The sequence below is a fragment of the Schistocerca piceifrons genome, chromosome 7 (genome assembly GCF_021461385.2).
Source record: "Schistocerca piceifrons isolate TAMUIC-IGC-003096 chromosome 7, iqSchPice1.1, whole genome shotgun sequence".
NCBI classification, from domain to species: domain Eukaryota; kingdom Metazoa; phylum Arthropoda; class Insecta; order Orthoptera; family Acrididae; genus Schistocerca; species Schistocerca piceifrons.
Window position 1 is genome coordinate 474,041,198 of NC_060144.1, and position 26,970 is coordinate 474,068,167.

The following is a 26,970-nucleotide window of genomic DNA, read 5'->3' on the forward strand; positions in this document are numbered from 1 at the left end:
GTCGTAGCAATGGGGACAGCCCCACACACCCCGACACCACGTAGAGACCGCCAGCGGCCCCAGCCAAACTACGTCCTGCGGAGAATTCCTCGCTGCTCCCCGCCAACCGACCGACTGCCCAGATCCGGAAACGGCGAAAGGACCAAATATACGTCGGCCGATGAGACGACCAACCGAACGAGACAAACAACAGTCGTCCCGCTCCAATCTCCCCCCCGTCGGACAGTTCATGTGTGTCGCCAGCGGTCGGCGAGCACTGGCTGTCGGCGTCCCCGACTTCACCGCTGCTGCGTCTCTACTACACTGCTGCTCCGTCCCCAACAGACTCCAGACACACGACGACGCGGAAATACGATCAGTGGCTCCAGCGGCGGTACGACAGAGTCCTTGCTGCTGCTGCCGTTCACGCGCAAGTAAGGCAGGAAGTTAGTGACGCCAGTAAATGGAATAAGAAAAGGAGGCGGCAATACCGTAATAGAAGATGACAAACAATAAATGGCATGAACATAAGCCGTGCTTGGCTCCATGTATTATGTAAATATACAATGTGTTTCAAAATTATCATCTCCGTGATTTGTAGGCGACTGTTTGTAACACATACAACACAGTATTACATGTACTCGAAAGGAATATGATTATAATTAAAATTGTAGGTCATTATTTCTAGTTACGTTTGTCGTGAATATATTTTTATTCGTGAAGATTGCTCTTTCGAGGGAAATGTGTACTAGTATCGCGAAATGACTGGTTGGTTCCCGTTCAGAGGTGAGGTACAAATACTAGCTTCTGAGATTAAAAATTTCAGCTAGGGGAAGCACCTACAGACCCTGCAGCTCGTCGTCCGCATACCAAGACTTCCATGAGTATTGCATTACGAGATGGATTGATGAATAATATTAATTGTGTTTTCACATCGAATCTCTGGTATAAATGGATTTTGCACCTGGTCCATAAAGTACTAATGTTGCATCATTCTATTAACTGAATTTAAATTATAATTTAGACTTCTGAACTACTGTAATTAATACGATTTGTTAACTTTTTAATCTTTCAACAACTCTCCATTTCATGTAGCTCAACAGTTTCTTCTTAGCCGTCGTATTTCAAATTACTAACTATTCTGTGTACAAATCTGTGCTTCCCATTTACATGTTGCAGTATCGGCATTGTAACAGAGCAGCCATATCCGGTAATATCTGAGTCTAACATAGAATGTGTGTCTCAAAACTGCTGTAAATGGTCTCGGAAAATAAAAGAAACAAGAGCTATAAACAAAATACTTTTACGGACGTTCAAAGTATTCACCTTTACGTACCAGATACTTTTGAACCCGTTGTAAAGCTGTTGGAAACTGTCAGCAAATGTTTCATGTAGAATCGCTCGAAGCACCGTGGCCACGAGTTGTTGGATATGCACATCCTTACAAGAGATGTGACCTGGTGCTGCCAATCCGATCCGGAGACGAAGCGACAGTCAAGGGTGCGGTGCTCGTCATCTTCCCTGCCTCCTAAAAAAAGTCGACTGGCAAAATCCAAGGCAAAGACGAGGTAGATCACGTTTTTCGACAGCCGTCATGACTTTCTACCCGGGAGAAATGGGGAAGTCAATGAACAGTGACTGTCGCTTGGTTTCTCGTTTGTCCTTGCAGCACCAGGTCTCATCCCTTGTAATGATGCGGATATACGACAAGTGACCACAGTATTTTGAGCGAATACAGGACAAGCGTTTGCTGACAGTTTCCAATAGCTTTACAAACGATATCAGAAGCGTGTTACAGCTAATGGTGATTACTTTGCTGCCCAGTAAAGGTAACTGGTTCCTTTATTTTCTGAGACCATTCACCGAACTTATCAGAGGCACCTCGTGCATAATCTCGAAACTCTCTGCTATGGAAGTTGTTAGTTGAAGAAATACTAGCTCCCCCAGTGACAAGAAAGCCATTACTTATCTAACGTCATTTGTGCCAAAAGATTATCGTTCGTTTTTAATTCTCTCCTGTATTTAGTTACGAAATAGTTATTATGCTTTTGCGTCCGAAGTGTTAGTAAAATACTAAGACAACTGAACAGTCGCAAACTAAATGGAAACAGAGCCAATATTTTTGAATGAGATTGCATAAGCTACAATATCTTTGAGAAGAAATACTCTAGAAATTGCATTTAAATTCTGTACGCGTAAAGCGAAAAACTATATACACATTACTTAAAACATATCATGTACAGGGTGATTATAATTAAACTTAAACTTTCAAAACGCTGCAGGAATAACACCACTGGTCAGAATGACGTCAAATTGCAACGGAATATTATCGGAGAAGGGGGAAAACGTATGACAGAAGACAAAAAAATAGTGTGATAATTGACCAATACATGGCGCTGTATGTGTCAGAATACGTAAACGGATACATCTGTCATGCGTACGACCCATTGAAGTTGGTATAAACTCACCGGTTACATGGCTTTTTCTCCTTTCGCGTCTGCGACGTTCGCCATGACTGTCTATACGCAGTGTCGCGCTCTGCTTGTAAAGCTGCATTACTAGAATGATGGCTGTGCACACGTCACTCTGCAGAAGTTCCGGACACTGAAGGGTTTGGGAAAAGTCGTTGGTCCGATGACTGCCGTGGGTCTGGAGAAAAAGAATCGGAAATTCGAAAAGACGGGTTCTTCTGGTGCGCAACCTGGTAGAGAGAGGAAAGAAATTGATTCGACATCAGTGGAAGCAATGGCCAATGCAGGAGGAGACGAGCGGTGGTGTGCAAGCGTGTAGTGCACGGAGAATTGCACGAACATAGGACATAGCTGTGAGCACGGTGCGTAAAATCCTACGAAACATCCTTGTTTGCTATCCATTCAAAATTACGTTTTCCCCCTTCTACGATAATATTCCGTTGCAATATGACGTCATTCTGACCAGTGGTGTTATTTCTAAACCGGTTTGAAAGTTTAACCTTTATTATAATCACTCTGTAATATATTTCTGTTGCTTACTGTTCTTATAACTGGCATTTTCTTTGACACGTATAAGTTTTGTACGAAGACTAAAGAATTGCTAATTGAGTGACGATCTTATTTTGGTTTAGCCGTAAATTATATATCATTTAATAAGTATCGGAACACTGTGAGGGACAAAAATGCCATATAAACATGCTCGCTTCAGAAAACTAGGTACGTACTACAAGAAAGATGAACATATATCTGTATTCTAATGTTTTCTTACGCCAGTATAAAATTTTTCACTCTTTAACTATCTGTCTCTTCCCGTCCGTGACTCTGGGTGGACATGTTGCTTATGTTTGAGACAATACATATTTGTATAAAAGTTGTTACAGTATACCTCCCGGAAAGTGAGGCAGTTTCTTTCATTTCTAAATTGCTTCATTCTGATCATGTTACCTGGATACACCGTAACCTACAAACTTCGGAACACCCAGCAACATTGTTTATGATCGTATTGTACTGCACTTTTTATCTCAGAACTGGATGCTGCATCTTCTTCTTCAAAAATAAAGAGGTAAATATCACTATCTGCAAAGGAATGTTAATATACCAATCAGTTTACACTGTTGCAGAGGTAATCGTACCGAGAGACTGTTGAGGTTGGAACTTACTTTACACGTGTGAATTGCTGCTGGTGAAAAGTATTCGCTAGCCACACACCTCTAAATAATCCACTTAAAATGGACACACAGTGGTCAGATGTTTTTCCCTCCCGAAGCTTATACAAATACTGGTCGCCTAATCTGGCAGGACTCGAATTGACAGTGTATTATTATCGTTAGATGCGTATCTATTAATTATACGTTATTTTGTACGGTTACACGTACCACGAGGGCGAATTTTTGTTTTCTGCGTGTGGCAGCGAAGTTAGGTAATGAATATCTGCTGAGAAATGTGCTATGACATACGATCCAATAATTTTTGTTTTATATTGCTTTATTCAATAATTCCTTGACAGAACTTCATCAATTACCCTCATTGGCACACAAAACAACAACAACATTAACGTCTGACTTATATCACAGTTCGTCACTCAGAATAATGTATAATCTGTAGATGTGGACATGATGATAATAACATGCTGCCGAAACGCTGCTGTTTTAAAAACGTGTTGAAGGAAACACGGCTATTAAACGTGGCTGAAGCAGCAAATTTTATGATTAATAAACTTGCTAAAACGAACCGAGACCTTTCTCAGCTCCATATGTAATGTTGTTGCATTAATTGTGTTCTGAAAGCGGTGCTGATAGACAATAAAAGCGGGTTAAAAGCTGTGAGCTGTCTGGGGAAGTTAACCTTGCATTACTGCGCGACTGTTTCACCAGGTATCCAGTCTAGCTTACCAAATTCCCAACCAGACTAACATTAATTATAATCTTTTAATAGTCATACGACAACTGGTGATATATATATAAAAGAGAATTTAAATAAAAAGAAATAAATCAGTTTATATTTGGAAATTTATTTTAACATTGATCATTGAAATTTCAGCATATTAAACTTGAGTCATAACTAAGCTGGTGCCTTATTTAGGATTGTGTAAATGTGAGTTTGTAATCTTACGGAACACATCAAATAGGGAACCAAGATTGGGAGACTACATACAACACTGCATTCATAAAATAACACACGAGGAACGTTGAAACATATGCAAGAGGAAATTAACCACAACCAATAGATTCAATTTTCACCCAAAGAAGTTACGTTCGTAGCGCAATCCTGTCCGTCATGTAATTACCACACACTGGTATACTAAATTCATACTAACTCTCTGTGAAATCTTCCCGAAAAGAATAGCTGAGGGCTACTTTGATGATTAAACCACATGCTACACGTGGTCAACTTGGTTTACACAAAGAGTGTAACTCCACAATAATTTTTATAATTAAAATAAATTAGATCGAAAAGCAATTTGCAAAAGAAAAACCTCGAACTGGTTACTAACGTCTTACTCTAACATGATGGGTCAAACAATTGTATAAGGACGTGGTACTGGTCTCACAAAGTACACCACACGTGGGTTGAACATAAAGAAAAGTTGCTATATTGAAAAATATTGTCAAGACGAGACGTTATAATCTCACGCACATTCGCATTGAAGTTTGATGATGCTAGTTAGAGTTACTGATCAACACGTGGTTCCACTTTACTCACATAGTAGTGACAAAGTAACTACTGGAAGATATTCTGAACTTCACACTAGAAATACACTGCGTTGCAATTTAAGATAACATTAGATATTTTAGAGCTAAACCTGAAATAAAGGTGATTAAATTTTCAGTTAGGCTGAACTTAAGAAATCCATTGTCCTGCGGACTTAGCAGACACGCGCTTAGCCGGAGATCTTACCACTTCAGACGCTCGCCGCGGACAGACTGCCGTGGTCCCTTCCTGAGGGTGGCTCACAAATACAAACGGAAGTGGCCAGAGGGGCAGCTTCCTATACCAACATGACAAGGGACGGACAGGGCCATACTAAGGATAGAAACCTCTTTGCTTTTAGAAAGCGTAGCTACCTGTTCCGACGTTGTCCTACTGTTCTCTAGCAGACAGGCTTGTCTGCTACCATCCAGCATGCAACTAGAAATACATTTGGTCATTCATTCTTTCACACAGAAGGGAAGGGGGATGACAGTATCTTATCATATATAGTATATAAAAAAGCGGATGTAGGTTCCGTATGAGACTGTGTGACATGAATTATATATAAACTGTGTTTCAAAGTGTAGTAGTGTGACAGATCGTTCTTGTTTATGTGTAAAAGAAACATGTTTCACTGCCCAGTCTCCTCCCAGATAGTCAGAAACACCACAGTAAATTTAGAAGAGGAATTTATGCCGTAAATGACAACAGATTTAAGATATTAACATGAAAGGAATCCATCAGAGACCTTTCACATATAATATAAATAAATGTAATTTTAAAACTACTGTCATTTATCTATTTACTTATTTCTGTTCGACTACGATGTGAACAGACTCTTAACTAGTTCTGTTATGTTTCAGTGATCGCATATAATGCTTTCTCGTTAAGTGTTGTAGATGACTTTACGGTGTTTTTTATGGTTTTTTTTTAGATTTTTCGTCGCTGAAATTTGCGCTGTCCGCCGGCTATCGGAGTGGACAATGGACGCCGGCGCCTCTCGCCACCTCTCTGACAAGGCTGCGCGGTACAATGGGCTGACGTCACCGCCGGCGGCTGACGGCTGCTCGTTATCCGTGGCTGTGCGGGGGCCGCTTTCGGCTCGTCATCGACGCTCAGATAACGCGCCTCGCCGATCAGCGGGCCCGGCGTGCAAGTCACGCTCCGGCGGCGGTAAGTGCCCGGCGCGGCGCTAAGCAGCCCTCTGCCACCGGCCGGCGCTCCCAGCTCTCGAGACCTGTACGTACCCGGCCAACAGGCGCCACCATTCAGCCGGCATGTCCAGCGAGCGCTGCTCCAATCCCCGCTTCTGCAGCTTTCTTATTACCAACTCTGCCGTGAAAGAGATTATTTACAGAGATCACGACATTTAATTGCTCAAAACTACGATGTGAACACTCTTCAAAATTGACGAAAGAGAAGTACCAATATCACACCTATGAGAGTGTTGACAGAGTTCAATGGCAACAAGTGCAAATTTGTGCCGGACCGTGACTCGGACCCGGATTTACTTATTTGTCGTATGGCAATACATGTACAAAGATTATAAAACTACGACATGTCAACGTTTAAGCACAGCATAAAATAACAACAGGTATATTTGGTTCAAAATGGTTCAAACGGATCTAAGCACTATGAGACTTAACATCTGAGGTCATAAGTCCCCTAGACTTAGAACTACTTAAACCAAACGAACCTAAGGACATCACACACATCCATGCCCGAGGCAGGATTCGAACCTGCGGCCGTAGCAGCAGCGCGGTTCCAGACTGAAGCGCCTAGAACCGCTCGGCCACAACTGCCGGCCAGATATATTTGGTTATCGAGGTATTTTATGTACGAGGGTAATCCAGAAAGTAAGGTCTCTTATTTTTTTATTAGTACATAGACCTGTTTATTTCTACAATGCTTTACATCAGTGTTTACAGCCTGAACATTTAGCTATTTTTCGACATAATCACCATTTCTGTGCCGGCGGGAGTGGCCGTGCGGTTCTAGGTGCTACAGTCTGGAGCTGAGCGACCGCTACGGTCGCAGGTTCGAATCCTGCCTCCGGCATCGATGTGTGTGATGCCCTTAGGTTAGTTAGGTTTAATTAGTTCTAAGTTCTAGGTGACTGATGACCTCAGAAGTTAAGTCGCATGGTGCTCAGAGCCATTTGAACCGTTTCTGTCGATGCATTTTTGTAGACGCTGTGGCAGTTTTTGTATGCCCTTGTCATACCAGCTCGCCGCCATGCTTTCACCTCGTCTCGGAGCTGAATCGCTGGGACCACAATTAACGCTGACCGGTACTGTGAGACTCTGAAAAAACTCAAACGGGCAATTCAGAACCGGAGAAGAGGAATGTTGAACAAGGGCGTCCACATTCTCCATGAGAGCGGTCGCCCACACATCGCTCGGCAGACCGTTGCTCTCCTGCAACAGTTTCAGTGGAACATAATCACCCACCCACTCTATAGTCCTGACTTGGCGCCGAGTGACTGTCACCTGTTCCCTAGGTTAAAAGAAAATTTGGCCGGAAAGCGATTCAGCTCCGACGACGAGGTGAAAGAAGAGGTTCATAATTTTCTGAACAGCACTGCGGCGAGCTTGTATGACATGGGCATACAAAAACTGCCACAGCGTCTACAAAAATGCATCGACAGAAATGTTGATTATGTCGAAAAATATCTAAGTGTTCAAGCAGTAAACTGATGTAAACCATTGTAGAAATAAACAGGTCTTTGTACTTATAAAAAAAATAGGAGATCTTACTTTAGGGATTACCCTCGTAGTTTATAACGTCACTTCTCGCTGCGAGGAGATTTTCGAAAGAACCCTTGTAGACACGTGCGGGACTGTCGTTACAGCTTGAGCAACTGTCAGTGGTTACGCACCACAGTAACATGATGGTGATAAAGATTTGCCCCTCTTGTAGTGACAGCCTGCACATCGTCCATGGACCGTTAGGATGTGATTCAAGGCAGTTCAAATCGCCCGAAACTGGTTGAATCCAGGGACTTTCTTCTGGATACAAGGCAGTTTCAGGTATTGTGGGGAACCGTCTTGTTACCAGCAGCGTTTCCACGCATCTATGGTACTGAATTCAGTTGCTATGAGAATCCTGGCTGTGAAGAATGTGTGATTTCTTGGTCTTAGTCTTTTTTCGCTCCGCAGAGAATACGTCGACTATTATTGGAAGGTCGGTGTCGCTCTTCCGTCTGATATCAGGAGATGGAATGTGGATCAAGACAGGTAGCCAGTATGTGGGAGTAGATCATATTGATCCACTAACAATTCGCATGGCCGCATTAACTTATACGTCCGTCTTTTTTACCTGACGACAATTAAGCCGGACAGGAGCACAGTATCCTGCCGCTGAGTATATCAAACCGAGTGCTGATACGGGGAGAGTGCCTGCTGAGAGCCCCAGAGTTTGTGGAGAATGTTTTTTTCTGGTTTTGAACTTAGCAGATATTCGTGTCAAGTGCTCCTTAAAAAAAGTGTCCTATCTAACGCGATGTCAAGGAATTTTGGATGCATATTATGACGAACACAAGGACAGACATCGAGGGCTCTGTGTGAAAATTATTGACAGATGAAAACATGAAATTTCTGTTTTATTTGTGTTTGGTTGTAACCTCCATTTACGGAAATAATGGTTCAAGACATGTAGATAAGAATTTAGGATTTCTTCATTTCTTTCAAAAGTTCTGTATTTGGTAGATATTGCCGAGTCTTCTGCATAGCCAAACTTTCCGGACTGTGTTGGAGGGATATCATACATATATATATATATATATATATATATATATATATATGATACACCAAGTATATAATAGTAAAGTATACGCCCTGACGGCATATCATCTTCATTGTAGATCATCCTAAGTGCAAACTCTTGCGGTAATCATGCTGAATGCTGCGAGAAATGAGGTTGTGGACAGGATGGCACTGCGGAAGTAATGTGGAACAAGTTGGGAATATGATCTGGATGGGAAGCTTGCTCGGATAGGTGAAGCTCTTATGGCAACTGCTCACGTAAAGCGGGAGATCCGGGTTCGAATTCCCTGCAACTGACGTCGTTATTTCTCTTTCATCGTGTATATATACTGTCGCGGAACCATGAATCTACGCCTGTTCTGTTGGACATGTCCAAAAGTACAAACTCCGCAGATATAACAGTATTCTTCAAAATTGTTCCATTGCAGGTCACACAAGATTTGTGACATGCCAAAATTATTTCGCATTTTCGTTATAACTTATGTATTACTCGCTGTAAAATAATGTACCGTTTATATCCTACTAGCTGTACCCGACATGCATTGCAATGCTACGGAAAAAAAGTGTTTGGTATTATAATCGTTTTATTGAAGTGATTTCAGACACACATCTTTTTCCCGTCTGGTTCGTCTTGACGGATTTATTTGAAATTTTGATACAGCGTTGCGTTGTAATTCGCCCGTGGTGTGGCTGTGCCCTATATTTGAAGCCTCCGTGACTCACTATGGTTTCCAGCAAGATAACGCAAGGCCGTGTGCTTCACGTGTTGGCCTGACCTATCTCGACTGTTCCCCTGGCCAGTATATATACTCGTTCTTAATACGTTTGCGAAATGTATTGCGAATACCTTTAGTGATAAAGAAGTGATAAAAGGAAACGCCATGCTTCACGTGGCAGTTTCCCACGCATCATATGTACAGCGAAAATGTAGTAAGCGATTTTTTTCTTTCATCTATCTTTTTCACACGGTGGCATCTCGTTGTTTATGATTTCATATCTCCTGAACCATGTGTCGTAATCTTTTTCTGCTGAGGGGGGCGGGTGCTAGGAACCTTTGCAGACGTATGGAGAACAGCTCACGAAAGTTTTATCAGGTGAATGGTTTAGGAACGCTGGGAAGACAAACATAAAAACGAAACATTCATTTTTGTTTGTGTAGGCTAACATGACATCGGCTGCCTCTCGTTGCGTGGGTCTCGCGAGCTTGCGTGCTTACGTCATCAAGAGGGGGGACGGGCCTGGTGGGGCCTAGTTTCGCGCTCCGTTCGAGCAAAGAATTAGTCGTAGCTCAGCGAAGGCGCGAGACAGACGAGCGGTGCTTACACGTGCGTGTAGAAATTATCCTTCTCGCAACACTATTGATTCTTTTTTCATTTGCCAAAGATCCAGAACAGATTTTTTTCTACACGTTGCGCACTTCATGCTAAGAGTAATCGGATATCGCCAACCCTGGAAGTAGGCTGCACAGTTCGTGACATAATATTTGATTATAAGATATTGGTTAAACATTCTTTCTGTAGTTAAAGTACACGAACGTTTTTTGACTGCGTGTCACTATATTCGACATCTTACTTTGGTAGAAGTACGTAGGCGCTGCGCATGCGGGCTTAGCCCGGAAGTTCCACATAGCCAGTAGCCTTGAGACACCTTCGAGTTAAGACAGGAAGCCGAAATGGAACTGATACGTTATCACGTAAGTTGCTTCAGTGCGAAGACATAATCGATAGTGTATTCATTTCTACTCTCGGTGTCCATGGCACGAGGGAAAGCCTTCGCCTTCATTAAAAGTTACAACATCACATTAAGAGACGTATGTATTGAGTACTTCTGCCGTAACATTTATAGCCACTAACCATTGTCATTGTACTTCAAAATGCCTGATATTCTGTACGTGTCAACTGTGGTAAAAACAACGTTCCTTCTTAGTAATAGTCTGTTTTGTCAGCTTACAGTATTTTAAATACGTACTGTTTTTTTTAAATTATCATTTAAAGTAAGATCAGACATGAAATATGACGAATGACAAGAACGAATCACCTTTACCAGATACAGTGCCGCTAAATTAAAAATAAAAATCTTCGATTTCGTAGTGCGAGTCGCAGTTATGACAAATATAATGTAACACACTTTTTGCATGTAGCAGTTGTGCAACTGGATTCGTGATTTCCTCTCTGAGAGGTCACAGTTCCTAGTAGACAATCACAGCAGCCCTCTTAAACTGTTTGCAGATAAGGCTGTCTTTTACTGTCTCGTAAAGTCCTCGGATGATTAAAAGCAACTGCAATCTGTATGGTGCGAAAAGTGTCAATCGACTCTAAATAATGAAAAGTGTGAAGTCATCTACATGATTATTAAAAGGAATCCGCTAAATTTCAGTTAAACGAAAAGTGGCACAATCTAAAGGCTGTGAATTCAACTACATAAACTACATACTTGGGGGTTACAGTTACGAATAACTCAAGATGGAACGAACACACGAATAATTCTGTGGGGAAGGTGTTCCAAAGATTGAGTTTAATCAGCAAAATACTTAAAAAATGCAGCACGTCTATCTTAAGAGACGCTTGTCCGTCCTCTTCTGGAGTATTGCTGCGCGGTGTGGAACCCGCATCAGATAGGATCGACGGAGGACATCGAGAAATTTTAGTGAAGAGCAGCTCGTTTTGTATTATTACGAAACAGGGGAGAGAGCACCACGGGTCTGACATGCTACTTGGGGTGGCAATAACTAAAACACAGGCGTTTTTTGTTGCTGCAGGACCTTTTCGCTAAATTTTAGTTACCAGTTTTCTGCTCCGAAGACAAAAATATCTTGTTGGCACCCCACCTACATAGGAGGAAATGATCATGGTAATAAAATATGAGAAATCGGAGCTCACACGAGAAGATTATGTGTTTGTTTTTCCCGCACACTGTTCGAGAGTGGAACGGCGAGAAGTAGCTTCTGCCAGGCACTTAGGTGCGAACTGCAGCGTAGTCATGTAGGTGCAGATATAGATGAGATTCAAATTCTGGCGTTCAGTGAAGATGTCAGTCTCTAGCTAAGCAGAGCTTGGGACCTGACCATCGACAGATTAAAGTAGTCGCAGCCCTAGAAACGTCACAAGCGGAAGTCTTGCCAGTTAAGGACAGCAGCAACTATCACACCACAGTCATCGCTTGAGAATGACTGAAGAGTACTGGTTCGAAGGATCGTGAATTTTTAACAACTTGAAGAGGCTGGAACCTCGAAAGAATTTTATCAGTATGTATCGCTGTGAAACCGAGCATCAGTATACTTAAAACTTGAAACGTCCCCTTTGAAAAATTGTACAGGACTGTGCTTAAACTGACACACAATATTTTTAGCGCAACGCAATCTGACTTTCAAAAAATCCCTACGAAAGAATGGCCCTGACTAACATTAACCTATACCTTTCACAAATCACTTACCTCACAAAAATCTTCGTTACTGGAACTACTGCAATACAGCGAGCGCCACTACTGCCAGCTAAATAAAAGATTCAAACTACGGAAGGCACTAACTACTGATAGGCATAGTTAGCAAATGAAAGATTTTAATAGAGAACAAACAATGTATTTACCTTAATAGTCATAATATATATAGCAGTTCATGACAAATTACAAAACTCCGCCATCTCTCTCCCCACATCCACCACTGCTGGCGGCTCACCTCCAACTGCGCAACGCTACGTGCTGTTCACATCCAGCTGCCGCTGCCTAACACTACAATGGCAGACAACAATGCAAACTAGCCACAGACTGCACACAGCACAGCCAGTGATTCTCACACAAAGCGCTACGTGGCGTTACCAATAAGAAAACCTAAACAGCCTACTTACATAGCCCCCATGCTCCCCACAAAAAATTTTACAAATGGTTTTTTGGCAGTGGCCAATAATGATTTGATAAAATTTTTCATAATTACAATAACAAAGATATCAAATGCACACACTTATTGATACAATGTTGGTCAAAAGCTAAAATTTTCTCACAGGCTATAAGACAATCCTGATTCATCACAGTAAAATTACAGTGTTTTTCTTTTTTTTCAAAGTCTGAACAGTAAAAGAGAATGCACACAGAAGTAGTGGATTTCCATGCAGTCTTGAAGAATTAGTGTCCTTCCAACGGAAAGGCAGTGCTGACTCTTGACATGCAGACAAGTGATGGGCCACAACAGAGCAAACCCACAGCAGAGTCATTTGACGTTTTGAAGAATATTGGTAGGTAGGTCATCACAGAGTAGACCCACTGTAGTCCTGGTAGAGAGTATGGTATTGGTGAGTCACCAGAGGTGCAGACCCACTGCAGTCCTTGTAGAAATAATGGTATTCGTGGGCCATCAAAGATGCAGACTCACTGTAGTCCTGGTAGAAATAATGGTATTGGTGGGTCATCAAAGATGCAGACCCACTGTAGTCCTTGTAGAGATAATGGGATTGGTGTGTCATCAAAGATGCAGACCCACTGTAGTCCTTGTAGAGATGGCCAGCAGCCATCTGTTGCGATCTGTTGCGACTGTGCAGGTGCACAATCACCATCGAAGAGTCTTGCGGATAATATAGCAAGTCCATAACCACCACTTGTGCACTCACAAAGTTTTTGGGATTGTCCTTAGAACCAGCAATGCTGTTATCCAGTCCCTTGCTGAATTATTAACACACGTGCAAACACTAACAGTCTCTACTTCTCACATATTGTCCATATACTATGACCAACAGAAACGTGTGCAGTGAAATGTAACTTACAAGTTAACAATATGATGAACTGGTGACAATTACAATTTTATAACATGAGAATACAATTACAAAGAGACAGAAAACATCATTAAAAACATAATAATACAGATAACATTTGTAGTAAAACAGGCTTTACAAAAGAATAGAAATAAACATGCATATCAGTGTTACAAGAATTATGACATAAGTACATACATAAAGATCAGGTTAACTTTTGAAACATCAACTTCACATATGAGCATTAAAACAAAACAGAATAAATAATGTCTAAACACCTTTATGAAGAAAATAACATAGTATTTGAAAAATTCTACAACATAAATCTTATTAGCTAAACACATAAAGACAGGAAAAACACAAATACACAAGGGAACACAAACACATAGTGGGATAACACAAGGAAAGGACAGGATTTCTTTTACTTCAGTATTTTGCAAACAAAACTTTCTTTACTTCTCGGAGATCTCCCTTCATTCGTCATTATTCCCAAAAAGTCCTATCTATACCTGCTTTCTGTATTCTATTCATATTTTTTTCAAAATAATTATTTTTCAGTGTACAATACTCATTTTGGCCCAAATATTTTTCATATAACTTCTCAATGCATTTTTTCCCTATTGTCCATAGTCAGTTTCTTATGTAGTCTACCCCCTCTTAAGCAAACTTAAATCTACTGAGCTCAGATGCTAAACTAAGGGATGAGGCAATGCAGCAGCACAAAACAATTAATACAAATAGCAATGAAAAAAATGGAAATTGTCAAAGCAAGCAGCAATATTACAACTAATATAAGGCAATGAGCAGCAAACAAGAAAAATAAATCAGTAGTAAAACTGGCTTAACAGAGTAATGTATAGTGAAATTTAGTAGCACTATGCCTGGCAGACAATAGCAGAAAATGAAATAACTTATACCTAAACATGACATAGCTCAAGCAGAAAAAATAGTGCACTAAAGATAACAATGCAAATGTATAATCACATGTTAATGTCTAAGTAATTAAAGTGGAGCACCACAACTATTTCTACAAAAGAAATTACCAAGCACTTGAAAAGAAAATTATGAATACAGTTCCTGTGAAGGTAAATGTCTTTTTTGTGCTCCCTCATTTTTTTGAAAAAATGATTATTTACTCGATCTGTAGCCAGAAAATATTTATATTAGTACATCTATAAAATTCCATTTTAACCAATGCTGCAGTGCCACTAGAAACTAGATATTAAACAAAATGAGCAATCTCTCAACTAGAAAGACAATGTATGTAAAATGTTTCTCATCATTTCATTAGGCATTTTAGTAAATATCATAAATTAAGAGCTCCACAGTGTAACCATATGTTTTCAAGTTCGAGCATGTCGTATTTGCGATGCTTTTTACAAAGGAATGTGAATAGCGAGGATAATAGCCTCTTTTTTTTTTTTTGCACCTAATGGCTTTCTTTTGTCAGACGTCTACCTCTCAGCTGGGCGCCCAAAACGCATTACGCCAAGGTCACTTACCTTTCTTGCTGAAATATTTATGACAGCAGTTTCCGCCACAGTGATAGTCTCATATAAAAACATTTCACAGGTCAAGAATTTGGGTTACACATCTGTAGAAACAAAATCCTGTAAATATAAAAGTGTCCAAAAAATTTTCGCAGGCATTGTGGTACATTCACGCATTTACACACATTTCGTAACTCTTAAAGTACGATTCTTGGTTTCCAACATCCTTTCTCACAAGTCAGAGTCCCTAACCACTACTCATTATTCCTTATCTTATTACACATATACATATTCGTCGACACTTCTTCAATATTTCATCATAAGAAATACGTAGCATACTTAAATAACTCATATAGCATCAGCTTATTAATCATAAACATACCGCAACAGCATAATACACATCATCATCGTAATAATAACATCATAAAACCTCAGCAAAATCTCAAAATCGTCGTAGCTTCCTCCAATAGTGTCAAAACCTAAAAAAAAATTCTCTGCTCATTTCAATAGTGTCATCTACCTCAAACGTACTTTAAAATCATGATCCCATACCAAATACATAATTCAAAGCTCTTATAGTATCACAATGGTTCGGAAAAAATATGAACAATTCACGAAGTACAGACAAAAATACAATTTCGTAAGTGTGAAGTTATCCAACTGTGTAATTACGTAAACATCTGTCACTGATGTAGTAAAATAAATATTTGCCTCTCTCAGTTAAATGATCAGAAATCTGTGTAATTCTGTGTTAGAGAAATATGGTACCGATGTGTAAAGTTGTATAAGCAAATACCATATCAGCTAGGGCTCCTTGTGCTTGCCAAACACATGGTACACAAAGTAGGCGTGTACCCCCCTGAGGAGTAATGTAATTATACCCTCAGGTGTTACAGATTACAACAATGGAATGAAATTATTACAGAAAACCTTTGTATCATTGTACTTCAAATATCTTTAAAAATAAATGTATTAAGTACAAAATTAATCACTCAAATACGTGTCCTGTAACGCTAAATGTGCGTCTTGCTGTAAGATAATCTCTGTGGAAGTGTCGTAGTTATCGTCCTCCGAAAGATAAGTTCTGCAGAAGCCAATGTACTTACCTCATGATACACCAAATTTCAAGTAAACCAAAATGTTGCATTAAAATCTCATTAGCAGTACTGGTAAATGTTCTAAGTATGTGAGCCTTATAGTAGTTACGTAACCGTGCAACTAACAATCAAGAATGTACACACACAATAACACTGTAATGTCTGTTCACTATAACAATGCATTCGTAATTTCTGTTTAAAAATGTTCCCTAGGTTCTAGACTGGATATTTAACTTCAAACATTGTTGCATGTTAACAGTTTCTTAAGTCTGACAAAGCATACTGGAAATGTGAAGTGAAAAGTTTTATGGCAAAGACTAAGTTAAACAGCAGATTATCATTCAATAAACGGTTTTACATGTGAAATGTGGTGTAAACCTTTACTCTTCCTAGTACGCAGACTTTCAACTGAAAAGCAATTGTCATGTTTTATACGTCGGTAAGGAATGCTAAAATTTTTCTCAAGGTTAGCGTCTATGTTATTTTTCTCTGAGCCAGCCGGCGCACGCGGCTGCCTGTGGTGTGAGTCATTGTCTGTTCCTTTGTTGGCGCGCGTCGTTATTGGGATTTGGAGACCTAACTTCTACAAATTCACGTTGTCGAAAGTACCCTGCTCTGTTTGAGTCCCCCCAGTTCTGATGAAATTCTGGTCTGTCGTTATGATTATCTCGTCTGTCGTCATGTCGGTAGTTCCTGTAGTTTCTTGTCTGTCGGTCATGTGGTGGAGAATTTCTCCTGGAATCGTAACTGCGCGCTGAACTGTTGTGTCTGAAGTTATTCTGTCTCCCTTGATAATAATTGTTTTTGTTCCCATATTGTCTGTTTCTATGGTAATCTCTGTCATATTCATTACTACGGAAATGCGATCTTTCTCTGTAACTAGTATTACTCTGCCAGTGGTTGTCATATGGGTGGTGTCTGTTTTGGTCACGATTTGTGTTGTAAGATTAGAATTGTCGTGTCCAGTTATTGTTTCTGTCGTCACGGAATTGTGACGGATGTGACCTGTAGTGATTGTTTTCCTGTGTCAATTTCTAATTCTTGTAGGAGTCTCTGAAAAGCTTCAATGTCGTCTTTGCAACGTCCTGCCAAAATAATATTTCTTAAATGTTCAGGCACTTTCATTAAGCAAATGCGGATGAGTTCTAAGGGGCTGTATGTGTTTGAAAGATACTGATTCTTATGCAACATGTCTTCAAAATATTTGACAAGACTGGAAAATTCAGATTGTTCAAAGTGTTTCATCATCATGATGCTATGTTTTACTCGGTCTTGTGTAGCTTGAGACCAATATGCTGAGAGGAAAGCATGATAAAAATCTCCTTCATTGTGGCAATCGTGAATGACCGATCGCATTCTTACAGCTGGTTCATTCTCCAAGTAGCCACACATAAATTCTAACCTGTGCTCCAATGACCAGTTGGGAGGAAAACAATGAGAGAATTGATGGAGCCACGCTTGTGGATGAATGTCGTTGCCAGAATTCTTAAATGTTTTAAATTTACGTGTAGTAATGAACAGCTTATAGTCAAAATCATCATGTCGGCGAGTCGCATAGCGGTCATTGTTACGTCGTTTCGGCGGTTCCATTTCAAAATTCGGTGCACCTTGCCAATTTCTGTTATAATTTCCGAAATGCGCTGTGTTATTATTTTGTGGCTCTTCCATATTTCTGTGTCCCTCATCCCGTATTGGGGCGCGAGTGTCCTCTGGAATACGTAATTCTTGTATTACCTGTGTCAGCCGATCTTGTACTTCCCGGATTTCTTTTTGGTGTTGCGTATTAATTTGATTCAGATTTTGTTTCAGTTTCCTAATTTGTTCGCACTCTTCTGTCTCATTAAAGACTACCGGTTTTGTGTCATTCAGATTATCATCTACCTTCGTAGATAAATTATTTAGCTGATCCGAAAGTTCAACTACATTCTCTGATAATGAACTAATTTGTTCCATGTGTCTTTCTGAACCAATTTTCAAAGTATCTACTGTCTCCTTTAAGTTTTCTTGAGTTTTGCAAGTTGCGTAACCGAATCGGTAGATGCAACTGAGTCAATTTTAGCTTGCAGCGTCTCATGATTTTGATGAACAATAGTTTGCAGTTCTTTTATGGCTGCTTCGTGATTCTGTATTGCACTTTCATGCCGCAAGAAAATAGATTGGAAATGCTCACAAATTTGTGTTTTTACGTCATTACAGACTTTTTGACATTTCGATTCGATGTTATGTAACTCAGTAGTTAAATCTTCACGTGGTTGTTTAAGCGTGGTGTCTAACTTTTGAAGATTTTGTTCCATTGTGTCTAACTTTTGAAGCTTTTGCTGTGTTTGTCTCTGATTTTGTTCCATTGTGTCTAACTGTTGCTGTGTTTGTCTCTGATTTTGTTCCATTGTGTCTAACTTTTGAAGATTTTGTTCCATTGTGTCTAACTTTTGAAGCTTTTGTCCCATTTGTTGCATTAATTGTAATAACAATGCACTGGTGTCTGAAACATGTTCCTCAGTGCTATTCGGCAATGCATTTGAACCGGCAATACTCGCAGTTTGAAAAGCAGAAAATGTGTCTTGACTTATTTGAGAAAAGGGTGAGGACGCAAAACCTGAATCTACAGTATTTGCAAGATTGTGTCCTGTCATTTCGGATTCCCGAGGCGAGCTGTTGCCGACCGATCAATCGATAATGCTTCCCTGTTCACTAATTGTTTCAGTGCCTACGCCATTGTTTGCCGCCCGCTCCATTTCCCTATGCACAATTACCAAGTTACTACTTTGAACATCAGTTAATTCATTACTCGGTGGAGCTAACACACTGCTTTTGTTTTCACTGTCATTTCGCAGTTTACTTTGGAGCCTAGTATTACGTTTTTCACACGCCATTGTTGTCACAATATTTCACACGATAACACAGAAAAGCACAATTTGAAGAGCAAAATAAGAGAACACATTAACATAGCACTGAAAATAATATCTCGTTAATTGCAAGTGCAGCAGCGAAATACTTGGTGCAAATCTACATGCATGCCACAACTGTTTTACTGTACATCAATGAAAGACTGCAACTACAAAGGAGATTCTCTCTACAATTACGCACTAGCAATAAACAATAGCTACACTAATTACACAAACTACAAGAAAAAAAATCAGAAGATTCCAGTGAGGTATCCTCGGCTAAGGGTCGACATATGAAACGTCCCCTTTGAAAAATTGTACAGGACTGTGCTTAAACTGACACACAATATTTTTAGCGCAACGCAATCTGACTTTCAAAAAATCCCTACGAAAGAATGGCCCTGACTAACATTAACCTATACCTTTCACAAATCACTTACCTCACAAAAATCTTCGTTACTGGAACTACTGCAATACAGCGAGCGCCACTACTGCCAGCTAAATAAAAGATTCAAACTACGGAAGGCACTAATTACTGATGGGCATAGTTAGCAAATGAAAGATTTTAATAGAGAACTAACAATGTATTTACCTTAATAGTCATAATATATATAGCAGTTCATGACAAATTACAAAACTCCGCCATCTCTCTCCCCACATCCACCACTGCTGGCAGCTCACTTCCAACTGCGCAACGCTACGCGCTGTTCACATCCTGCTGCCGCTGCCCAACACTACAATGACAGACAACAATGCAAACTAGCCACAGACTGCACACAGCACAGCCAGTGATTCTCACACAGAGCGCTGCGTGGCGTTACCAATAAGAAAACCTAAACAGCCTACTTAGAAACTTTCCTGTGTACTAGTTCAGGCACAAAGACGGTTCTTGATAAGAAGACTGATGATACAAACTTATTGTAATATATCATGAGAATGCTTGTGAAAGGGAGTTTGGGTCACGTGGGAGGAAAAAAGATAGGTCACTAACCAAAAGCGTTGTTTTGTCATAAAATTGCCTAAAACGGTGGTTACAGCCTACTCCGAGTGCGAAAGCTAATAAATGGTGTCGCACACATGAGTATTTTGAACTGACATGAGTAACGAAATGAACAAACTTCTTCTTACGCCAAAAAAAGAAACTTGTATTGTTAACGCAGACATGTTGTAATTTTCAATCATGAGATTTTGACGTTAAAATATAATAGAAAGAAGAGTACTTACGATTGTTAAAGTACGTAAATAAAATCATATCTGAAGCAGATGCTCACTTGTCGGGAGATAACTTACCCGATGATAGCTTTATAAAACGCGAACAAGAAGGCAAAAGCCGAATTGGTTAAGATTTCTTGGAGAGGAAAGGATAAATATCAAATTCGACAAAGAATATGAGCAGAGAAGTAGAAGACATGGAGGTGGGTATGAAAGAAAGTCGGACTGAATCACAGTACTCCGCATGGCAACAAATATCGCCTCACGGCTCGAAAACAAGTGAGGAGCTGCCACATCGTCCTGAACAACATAGTAAATTGTCCAGTAAGTGCTGCACAGCGTTGCCCTCCACTTCTGCCTGAAAATGTAACCCTGTGACGTAGAAATTGATTGCAATATGAAAGCAACAAATAAAGCAGCTTAGACATAGTATAGTATAGTATTTGTTTTCAATCGTGGATATGTTAACACCTATCGTTCCTATCGCTTCAATCACTATGGTAGCTACAAGACTGTCTCTTAGAAAGTCATCACTAAGCCGCACTCCCGATTTTATAAGAACGGAAGTCCTATGCATAAAACAACTTAAAAAGTTTGATTATTTTACAGATACCTTTATGTGTTAAATCTTTGACGCTTAGACGAACAGCAAATATGAAGTACTGTGGACGATAAGCTTATTTCCTTTGACCATTTTGTGATGGGTATCAGCGAGAACAATTTCGTAAAAGTTTGAAATTATGTGCAACGTTTATTGGAAGTTTCTAAGTGCTCTTATTCTAACAAAATTTTATCGACGTATGCTGAGTAATTTGCGTGCCGTGAATTACACTGCTTCAAGACGTATGCACAGTTTCTGACTATACTAACATTATACCTGTTAATGTTATCAGGCAGCATTATAAATTCGGTCAATAGCTGTACATATTAAAAAATAATGAAAATGAAATTTTTGTTGTCCCTGGAAGCCACTTGATAATCAACTTGCAACTGGAATCGTGCCCCATGTGGTATCAACGTTCGATACCACCCTTGATACGGGTTGCAGTTACCGACCGCGGTCCGTATTAGTATCGTTGGACCCGCGAGTCTTGACCAGCGCCGCTAGCGCAGCTCCGCAGCTTGTATCAAGTTTCTAGCGAGCTCTCGTCCACTCTCGCTCGGGGCGACAAGTAGTAAAGTAGCATAGCCTTCAGCAACCTCTAACAAGGCGCTTCGTAACTTATGGTCTAAGTGAGACCCCAATAGCTATCTGTTTATAATTATATGTATGCAGCCAAGAAGAATCCTGTACAACCAGTTAAGTACAATATATATTATTTTTTACCAACGACTTCTAATTACTTTAGTCGTTGCAGATCCAGACCATGCAGTCCGCACCTTATCGACGTTACTGACAAACCTGCTGCGATTTATATGTTTCTATTTAGCATTGGCCATCAGTCAACATTGGCGACGAATCGTTCGTCGCCATCATAACACCACAGATTAGCTGTCTAGTAACATAGTTCCGTTTTACTATGTGTCTTGTACATTCTTTCAGACATGATCTAAACGATAGATACCGCACTTATAACAGTCATATATACACGTTGACGGCATTTCATGATAACTTCAGTGTGTATGCATCTTAGGTCTGACTTCTTGCGAGAGGATGGTGGACAGAACGGGGTGGGGCGGGGTGGGGAGGACACTACGGTAGTACTGTACGACAACTTGGAAATTTGGGTTGGACGGGCAGCGTGCTCGGATAGCCGGAATTGTTAAAGAGGGAAATCCGGGTTCGAGTCGCGGTCCAGCACATATTTGTACTTGTAACTACTGAATTTTTTCAGTTTCTCATACTGTTCACGTCGCTATTTCTCCTTCATCATATGGAACCGTTTTTGTAAACATTTCTATGTCACTTGAACTGCATAAAATGCATTAAGAGTTACGTAAATCGTACCGAGCATTACCACATACAATGAATTTTATTCAGTAATCGAATTATAATTAATTGACCTAGACGCTATCAATTATGAATTTTCAGCGCTCTGTCGTCAAAATGTAATATACACTACTGGCCATTAAATTGCTACACCAAGAAGAAATGCAGATGATAAACGGGTATTCATTGGACAAATATATTATACTAGAACTGACATGTCATTACATTTTCACGCAATTTCGGTGATAGATCCTGAGAAATCAGTACCCAGAACAACCACCTCTTGGGCATTGAGTCAAACACAGCTTGGATGGCGTGTACGGGTACAGCTGCCCATGCAGCTTCAACACGATACCACAGTTCATCAAGAGTAGTGACAGGCGTATTGTGACGAGCCAGTTGCTCGGCCACCATTGACCAGACGTTTTCAATTGGTGAGAGATCTGGAGAATGTGCTGGCCAGGGCAGCAGTCGAACATTTTCTGTATGCAGAAAGGCCCGTACAGGACCTGCAACATGCGGTCGTGCATTATCCTGCTGAAATGTAGGGTTTCGCAGGGATCGAATGAAGGGTAGAACCACGGGTCGTAACACATCTGAAATGTAACGTCCACTGTTCAAAGTGCCGTCAATGTGAACAAGAGGTGACCGAGACTTATAACCAATGGCACCCCATACCATCACAGCGGGTGATACGCCAGTATGGCGATGACGAATACACGCTTCCAATGTGCGTTCACCACCATGTCACCAAACACGGATGCGACCATCATGATGCTGTAAATAGAACCTGGATTCATCCAAAAAAATGACGTTTTGCCATTCGTACACCCAGGTTCGTCGTTGAGCTCACCATCGCAGGCGCTCCTGTCTGTGATGCAGTGCAAGGGTAACTGCGGCCATGGTCTCTGAGCTGATAGTCCATGCTGCTGCAAACGCCGTCGAACTGTTCGTTCAGATGGTTGTTGTCTTGCAAACGTCCCCATCTGTTGACTCAGGGATCGAGACGTGGCTGCACGATCCGTTACAGCCATGCGCATAAAATGCCTGTCATCTCGACTGCTACTGATACGAGGCGGTTGGGATCCAGCACGGAGTTCCGTATTATCCTCCTGAACCCACCGATTCCATATTCTGCTAACTGTCATTGGATCTCCACCAACGCGAGCAGCAATATCGCGATACGACAAACCGCAATCGCGATAGGCTACAATCCGATCTTTATCAAAATCGGAAACGTGATGGGACGCATTTCTCCTCCTTACACGAGTCATCATAACAATGTTTCACCAGGCAATGCCGGTCAACTGCTGTTTGTGTATGAGAAATCGGTTGTAAACTTTCCTCATGTCAGCACGTTGTAGGTGTCGCCACCGACGCCAGCCTTGTATGAATGCTCTGAAAAGCTAATCATTTGCATATCACAGCATCTTCATCCTGTCGGTTACATGTCGTGTCAGTAGCACGTCATGTTCGTGGTGTAGCAATTTTAATGGCCAGTAGTGTACGTATTCGCAAAATACTGAACAACTTCTGCCATGCTCTTTATGTAGCTCTGACAGATACGGATTACGACTAGTTACTTTAATGTACCACAAGGCACAGTGTACTGCAGGACAGTATTGTACTGTACATAAGTAAAGCACGCCTTCTTCTTCAATCCAAATTATGTCTCAGCCGACGTAAATTGGAACATCATCGCAGAGCCTCTCCAACTATATTGGAATAGCGCCACAGCACTGAACGAAATGTTGGCTACTACTTGAGACTCAGACGCAGATGGTTTTAATCAAATGAAACTATATGGTTCCAGAGACCTTTTCAAGTTTCGAAATGTATAAATTAGTGACGAATCAAAGTTCGCGCTAGGATAGTCCGTGCAGCTATCCAAAGCCACTGCGTCAGGGTGGCGTAGTGGTTAACGCATCTGCATAGAGATCAGGAGACCCTGGTTCGAATCCGAACAATGCTACAAATTTTCATTTGTCGCTGCAGTCTGCACACATACATCACAGACAAATCTGACTTGAAAAGGTCTAGTTTCATTTGATAGAAGTAAAGCACCTGCTATATCGAATTTAGATTGCGTTCCTGAGTTTAAACATATGAGTGCGTGTTCCAGTACAAGTAGGACTCATTGGAATGTCAACACGCCTAGATTAACGTCACGCAAGTGCTGAACACAAACACAGCAGAGAGGATATGTAGATTGTGACGTATTTCAAGGCAGGACGACGAAGCGAGCGCGTTGGCCGCAGGGTGCAAAGCCCTGTAGGGGGTGGTGGGGGGAAGCGGCGGGTGGTGTGGGAGGAGTCCGCAGCCTGACAAAGCCCGGGCGGCTGGCTAATCGCGCGTCCATCTAGCCCGGGGCGCATCCCATTCAGGAAGGCTGTGCCATTATGTAGGAGGCCACCTCAATGGGAGCAATTGAAGGAAATAGATGTTTGGATTAGGAAAACAAAGGCGGGCCGAAGCAGCGCCTGCGGCCGGCGGCGACATCGGAGGCAGTAGCTGCGGCGGAGGAAGGAAGTGACGGGCGGCCGAGGAAGGCGACGCCGTGCGTGGGAGTGAGGCAAGCAGGCGAAACCTCTCCAGCTGCCTGTCGCCGCTCTGACGCGGGCTCGCGTGTATTTTTATGCTGCCTTTTACTCTCTTTATTTCGGTAATTTTTCCTGTGGTCGTAATTAGTCAATACCTGAGCTCATTGTCCTGCTATCTGAATTAAGGACTGCATACCGTGTGCTACAAGTAAGCAAACCATACAACGTTTGTTGCTCCCAGGAGGCAGCTCATTAATATCGAGTAAAGCCGCCTCTAGCATTGATTACGGCCACAATTCACCAAGGAAGAGTGTCCATAACTTTGCTGAGGTATGCCATACAGGGTGATTTTAATTAACGTTTAAAAACCCCGTACCGCTGTAGGTGATGCTGTGACAAATAATTTAATACAAGACACATGGGGCCGCAAACGTCGGCAAATACCCCGAAACTGGATGCCAAATGTTGAACATGTGACGTCACATACAAATACGGAGGGAATTTTCGAGTGTGTTTGTGAGTGGATGACTGAGTGACGCTATACTTGCATTCAAGCAAACAGTGCAAATTTCGAATACGATTGTAAATGTAGAAGTTACAGAATTATTGTTCTCCTTGTGACCAAACAAAAACTGTTCTTAGTTTTGTGTTTATTCCCTTTTCTCCCTTCTTTTCTTGTTTACAAACATTGTACAGTAAATAAATCGTTGGTCATTTACTGATAATGACGTAGTTCGGAAGCTTTACGCGCATTTACTTGTGACGGAGTAGGGCTGGTTTTTGTTGTAGTGTACTCTGCAATAAACCAGTCGAGACCGTGAGGCCGGTAGAGAAATTAATTGATTAACACCTCAGTGTAAATAGAAAACTTTCCCGCGCAGTGAAAAACAGTAATGCCTTCAAGACACATGACTCAAACCCTGAGCCCCACGCACTAATGTCGGGCACGTGGGGACGGAGCCACACCGATGTGATTAATTGATTTGGATTGGGATGAGCAGATATGACAGACCCAAAGGCTGCAAGTGCACCGAGGCACGTCATCTGGTGACGTTACGTGTTCAACATTTGTCTTCCACTTTAGAGTATTTCCCGACATTTGCGGCCCCACGTTTCTTATATGAAATTACTTGTCTCAGCGTCGTCTACATCGCTTCTGAGGTTTTTTAATGTTAATAAGAATCGCTCCGTATAGGCCTACAGTAGAGATTCCATAGGAGGAGCCATGTAACAGATTGCGCTGCCCCTCCCACCAGAGGTTCCAGTCCTCCCCGGGCTTGGGTATGTGTGTTGGTCTTAACGTAAGTTAGTTTAAGTTGTGTGTAAGTCTAGGGACCGATGACCGCAGCAGTTTCGTCCGTTAACAATTCACGCACATTTGACATTTGAGAAACAGAGTATGATTCTTCTGTTGCGGGTTGCGTACTTCAGAAATCAAGGCACCGCTCCTACGTCAGTGCTATGGGGCTTTCTTCGTTCCTGCTGTAGTTCCGCGAATATACCGAGTCTCAAAACTGTGGCGCTGCTTCATACTCTTCGACTCTTTCTCTCTTACTGAAGCTCAAAAATGGTTCAAATGGCTCTAAGCACTATGGGACTTAACATCTGAGGTCATCAGTCCCCTAGACTTAGAACTACTTAAACCTAACTAACCTAAGGACATCGCATACATCCATGCCCGAGTCAGGATTCGAACCTGCTACCGCAGCACCTAGAACTGCTCGGCCTCAGCCTTTACTGAAGCGTGCGGCATTGTTAAAGGTAGTCGTGAGGTATTGTTGGTACGAAAGATGAACACACGATATTGCTGCTGTAAACCGGAATGAGTGATTGTCGGGATGAGATGGCGTATACCGAAGCTGTGTTTTGTGAGACACTCGAAGATGTGGAACGAAAATTAATGGATGCAAAGTACACAACTCCAACTGTTTCCCATTAGAGGAGAGTGACATCTGGAATAAGGTTCACGCTATAGTCCACGCTTAAGTGAATTTCGTTCATGCACACAAAATGGCTGTATTCTTGTTTACTCCACCTGCACCATGAGAAAACATACCGTTTGTGTTGCACCAAACGAAAATTGGGCACAGAGCAAATACGCCGCAATACCTGTGAGTTTTCAGTGTTCCACTTATGAAAAAAGGGCCTATGAGCTGATGGTTCACTATCCCA